Below are 6,626 nucleotides of genomic sequence, written 5' to 3'. Positions count from 1 at the left end.
TACAGGAAATATATATCTTCAAAAGACCCTGGATGTTTGGATGCTGACAGAAGGAAAAATAACTATTCAATAAGGATCATCAAGAAAAAGGAATGTGACTTGTAAGAACAGGTGATTAGAACATGTACATTTAAATATATATATGACTATATAGAGCTGGCCTTGGAATTGGACAACAGTACTGTCCTTCTTTAAATCCAAGCATGTTGTTAAAATAAAAATTCAGAGTTTCTGTCTCATGGTAAGAGCTATCTGGTATGGGACAGAAAGAAGAAGGAATTTAGAAAATAAATTTACTTTTCTTCATATCTATTTTTTTCTCTATCACACCTTTCACTGAATGTATATGTCTGTATATGTCTATATAAATAATGTTTAAATTTTCTACAACAAACAATGAATTTTCCTGCAGTAATCTTTGGCATTTCCAGGAAGAAGATTGGGGCCCAGAACAACAACTCCACCTGGTTGATATGACATCATGATGCTGATAGTGCTACTATAAAACCTGTTTTGGGTTCCAGCAGATTAAGATGTTTCCAACTTGGTTAGCTGAAATGGCATACCTTTTTTACAACATTCTGGCCAGAACTTTAAATAGGAACCTGAGAAAAACCCTACCAAATACTCAGAGACTATTTTCAATTATACCAGACAGTAATCTTGAAATATAACCAGTATTTTACTTTCACAGGATCCCATAGAAAGAACATTGCCCCCATGACAGCTGGAAGTAATTCTAGAAGACAACATTCCCTCTCCCAACAAAGTTTGTCTTCAGGGTTAGGGACATCATTTAGGAGTTGATTATAATTGGTATAGGGTTGGGGATTGGGGGGAAATTATGTAAAATCAGGGATCTCCTTGAAAAGAAGGGAGTGAAATTGGATGGAATAGATTAGTGTGAGCTTAGTCACTATAATAATATAATATAAAGAAATAGAGTAAATATTTATGAGCTATTATTTATAATAATAATAATGGTATAGATTCTTATATATTGATACAAGCTTAAATTATATTGAATATGTTCCTATTTTCATCTGCAATATTTGTATACCTAGGCAAAGTTCTTTTGTCTTATTGTATGCATGCATGCTTCTACCTCTGCTTAAGACATTTTGTATATTGATACAATTTTAGGATATATTTATTATATTCCAATATACATTTCTACCTCTGATCAAGATACTTATACATTGTTTACATTTTGTGATCATTGTCCTTAATTGTTGCATAGTTGTTTAAAGATTGTTTAATATTCTAATATGAAGCCTTAGTCTTTATGTTATATTGGTAGTAAGAATTATAGGTCAATAGTCATCCATATTTGTCATACATATAGTTAGACTAATCAGGTTCTTTAGATGAATAGAGATTGTATTCTGCATAGATAGGTAATCTTCAACCACTTCAAAGAACTGTAGAATATGGCATTTAAATAACTTAGGGTTTTGTTGAAGTGAGACATGATTGCTCTTGGGAGCACCAATATATTCCCAAGAGAATGTTGAGCACTGAAGATGCTCCACTTGGAGCTTGATTTTTTCTTGGTGAAACCAGCCTTTGGGCAAGGAATTGCCCATGCATCAACCACTGAAAACATGCAAGATGTCCAGACACAATTGTCAAATCTTGCCAGTGTAAGATGGCTTTGAAAAATCTCCTACCTCTGAAAATGGCCTGTCAGTTACTCTAGGCCTTAACCAAAGTTGGTTGCTTTAACATTTGCAAATGAGACTTTGGGTGATTGCCCAGGTAGCCAGTTGCCTCTGTCATTTGTTGCACATTTTGGAAGTTGCTTGATTGCACTTCCTGCTTACTCTAGTTATATTATTTCCCTTCTCAGATCTTCAATGAGGTTGAAGACTAGATATCTGTAGTTACTTTCCTCTCATGACTTGACCAAGGTAAATATACAGGACTTAACTCATTATGATAGGATAATTATTGAAACATTTATCACATGTTTCTTGATTGATATTGTTTATGCTGGTTGTAATTCTAATTTTTATACCTAATATTTGTCCTTATTGTATATAACTTTGTATAGGCTTAGAGCTTTTCTTATTTAAATAAAAAGAGTTGGTGCTGTAGGAATTCCTACTACCAGTAGCCTTTAAGTTACCCACCCACTTGGGCGTGGCCTTTTGTACTATGTATGGAGATGTGAATCATGCATCCTGCCTCTTTTTCTGGCTGTGGGATTCAGTTGTTGTTCCCTGTTCTAGCAGAGGATTGTGATTTGTGAGCCTACCCCTAAATAAATAAATTACCTTTTATTATACTTAATTCTGAGCTCTTATGGTATTTTATTTTTTAGTGTCCTTCTTTACCCAACAATGAAAATGATGAGTGAGAATTTTCTTCTTCTGTTTGAGGAAATCAATGGTTACAGTTCCCCATCATTCACTATTCACACAGGACTCTATTTTATCATCTGGTCCAAACTCTTTGATGTCACTAATTTCACAATACTAACTATGATCACATTATGAGTAATCAGCAATATCTGAATTTATATACTGTAAACTGAACAATGAATGTGACACATCATAAAACATTTAGAAATATGTCATCCATTTTCTTGGAACAAAATCAGAAAGATGATAAAATAATGATATTTTATTCTAAGAACTCTATCCAGAAGATATGTAATTTGACCTCAACATTTGAATTGTGAAAATACTCATAATTCATTTAACTTCTACAGCAAACTTTAAGGGAATTTTTAATTTCATGATTATTCTTAGAGCACTTAAGTGCCAGAAGCAAAGACCTGTATTTTGAGACCTGTATTTTGTTTATGCCATCATAAGTTCACAAGTTAAGTAAAATATTCACCTCTATCACCTCTGCAGGGTAAATTCCAGGTCTAAGAAATTAACCTGGTATCTTATCTCCTAGTGAGTCCTGCAGGCTCCAGGCTTTAGAAGCAATTGATTTCCTTTGATAGTTAATATCTCTTTCTCTCAGCCAGAGACCTTCCAGACCTGAATTCCAACAGACCCAGACTTTCCTGGCACCTTTCCCTCCCCCTGCCTGTTTGTTGTATAACAGCTCTTTAGGAATAATAAAGGGGGCAGCTTGATCAGAAAGCTTGTCTTGCTACCATTTCTTGTGTTTCTTGCCCTTCCATTTCTCCCCTCCAGGTTTATCAGAAACCCCCGTTTGGTCCCGCTGGATAGGATACTTAAGCAAGTTTAGTTTTCAGTAGAGGAGTTGAACAAGTTAGATGTCAAAACTTGCCCCAGAGGCCAATTTGACTGACTCTTATGAAATAGACTATGATACATTTCATGTATCTCTTCAGTCATCTAATAAATTATTATGGATCAAATCTTACTATAAAAATTATGTGCTTGTAGTTGGGTGGCTCTGATTTGAAAAAGATCCCAACTAGCTAAATTTCCAACTTGTGTAAAGGAACTTTTAAAAAAAAGCTTAGAGTCAGGTTGTTGTTCTTATTTTGCTGGCTTTCTTGTCTGCGGGGTTAAAGAGTAAAGACATTACGCGGGGAAAGGAGACACAGACAAGCGGTGGTCCCACGTGGGTGCACTTTAATGGGGAAGGGGTAACGACAGGTAGATACAGGTGTGCAAAATGAAAGGAGAAAGGAGAAGGGGGGGTCGTGGCGACCCTCGCCTTTTAACGAGGAATGCAAAGGCTTCTGGGAAATGTGTCCTGCGCTTGCGCTGGTATCTGTAGTCCAGGGGAATGCTGGGAGCTGTAGTTTTGCAAAGGAACAACACAGGTGTGGTGGTATACCCCTTTAATACAAGTATTTGGAAGGCAGAGGCTAGTGGATCTCTGAGTTTGAGATCAGCCTGGTCTGCAGAGCAAGTTCAAGAACAGCCAAGCTTGGGAAGTGAAGGAAACCATGAAAAACAGAAAGCTGGTGAAGATATTAATTTAGCAAGGGATACTGTTTCACCCCAAGAAAACAGCAGAACTTAATAGCTTTGACCATGTGGTTCTGGCTTTAGAGTTAAGGATAGAAGAACGGGGTTATGGAACTTTCCTCTGTAAATAAGAAAAGCTACTGTGGCCAGGCATGTTTCAGGAGTGTCCCTGAATAGAGACCTAGAAAGGCCATTGTGTGAAGCTGTGAAGTTGAAGCCTGGATTTCTGTGGGGACCTCAAGTTGTTGGACATGTCAGAATAAAGGGATACCTGCTGAGGAAAGCTGCTAACAGGGATGGAACCAGTACAAGAGAAAGATGTGTGCTATGGGCTAGATCACTGCTTCCCGGAATTCAGGACAGAGCATGAATAGAACTCCAAGATTTTATTTTAAATAGTAGTGACATGCACAGATAAAATACAGTAAATAATTTTTTCTCTTTTATGTTATCTTACTGTCCAAAGTGCAGTAATTAATCACTATAACACACAAAAACACAGATGAGAGGATTTTAGCAATGAAATAGACAGTCTGTCTATTGTTTAATTCACCAGTTCATACAATTATTATTAAATAAGAACTGGAAGAATATTTAATATGCAAAGTATGTAGAATAAATAACACATAACTGAAGCATTAAGAACAACTTGCAGTAACTTACAATAAAGTTGATAGTTTCAACATTTTACCTTGGAAATAAAGAAGTAAGAATATCTTTTTTTTACTATCTATTCAACACAGTATTGGAAATCCAATGCAGTAACCAAGAAAGAAAAAGAAATAAACAGCATCTTTTTAAAAAGTCCAAAACAAATTCTCAGTATTTTCAGACATCTTGATCTCATGTACTGAAAACTCAAACCTTCACCAAAAGTTAAACAATGACAAACTATTAGAACTGAAAAAGTTATAAAAGCTTCAGATTATTAAATCAATACACAAATTCAGTAGCATTATTACTCAGATATAAAAGATTACCTAGAATCAAAATAGAGAAAGCAATCTCATTTGCTACCACTAAAATAATTTACCTAGAATAATAGCTGGTAACAACTCTCTACAGTTAAAATGGTATATACCATTGGTAAAATACCAATGGGACAAATTAGAGATAGCTACTCTCATGCAAACAGAGAGATGTCCTATGTTCATGTACTGGAAGTATCAACACTATTTAAATGCCAACAATATCCAAATTTATATATTATTATATATGAAGTCAGGTAGTAGAATGCCTCCTTTGTTCTTTTTGGAAAGATATATTTATTACAGTTTTAACAAAATATGAAATAGGTTAAAAATATAGACAAATAGAATGGAATAGAGCATTCAGAAACATATTCATGTTTCTATGATCAACTGATTTTGATGGAGATGGTAAAAAATATACTGTATGACTATGTTTTAATAAATACTTTTATGGAAAGTGTGTTCACACAGAGGAAAAAAACAGATTCCTGTTTCTTACAAGCTGTAAAAATAGCTGAAAATATCTTAAGAATGTTTAAAAGCATGAACCAAAAGAAAAAAATAGGACAATAGAAAAGATGAAAGCTTTTATTAACAAGAACCCCCAAATCCCAAAAAGACAAGTGAAAATAGGCAAAGAAGGTTAATCAAACTAAAAGGCATTTCTTCAACAGAGTAAATGACTGATCAAACAAAGAAACAACTTACAGGGCTGGAGAGATGGCTCAGCAGTTAAGATCATTGCCTGTTCTTCCAAAAGTCCTGAGTTCAATTCCCAGCAACCACATAGTGGCTCACAACCATTTGTAATGAGGTCTGGTGCCCTCTTCTGGCCTTCAGGCATACATGCAGAAAGTATATTGTATACATAATAAATAAATATTTAAAAAAAAAGAAACAACTTACAGAGAAGATATTTGTAAACTACTTATCATGGTAAACACTATTTGGTAAAAAGAATACAAAACAAATCCCCAAACTCAATTAATAATAACAATAAAGCCTGGGAGAAAATAGAGCAAAGACATAAGAAGACATTTCTCAGGAAGAAATACCAAATGGCCTGCAGATAAATGAGAAAATATGTGCCATTACTAGTCATCAAGAAACACAAAGCAGGATCACAGTTAGCCATACCTTGCCTCAGCAAGAATGGCTATTAACAAAAGAGCATGCGGGGATGTGGAAAAGGGAGTTCTGGCATGCTATTCTTGAGAATGAAAATTACAACAACCATTATGGAAACAAATTAAAGAGTCCTTCAAAGGAACATGAAATCACCAAGTCAAATTGACCCTGTATTCTCATACTCATTGTAACACTACTGAAAACAGACAAGAAACACCTCAAAGGTTGACTAGCTGACAAATGATTAAGTGTGCATAGATGAAATAGAATACCATTCACTCTTGAAAAAGAATGAAATCATACAATATAGATGAAACTGGTGATTATATTAAGTGAAGAGCCAGATAAAACTTTATCCTGGCACCTCCTAGGCTGCCAGCTACATCAAGATGAAGTTGAGTATCTAGTTTCCACCTACCAGCTGTCAGAAATTACTTTAACTGTATGATAAATTCAAACTTTACACTTTCTATAAGAAGCAGCTGTTAATGCTCTCGGTGTAATGTGCATTATGTTGTTAAAATCAGTTATAGAAAAAACAAACAAAGCTTTTCAATGAGCCACAGTAGGATGTGACTCCTATGTTATAAGAGCATTATGACATCATAAGAATCATTCTTGTCCT

The sequence above is a fragment of the Microtus ochrogaster genome, linkage group LG9 (assembly GCF_000317375.1).
Source record: "Microtus ochrogaster isolate Prairie Vole_2 linkage group LG9, MicOch1.0, whole genome shotgun sequence".
Taxonomy (NCBI): Eukaryota; Metazoa; Chordata; class Mammalia; order Rodentia; family Cricetidae; genus Microtus; species Microtus ochrogaster.
The sequence above is the reverse complement of the archived record's forward strand: the minus strand, read 5'-3'. Positions refer to the sequence as shown.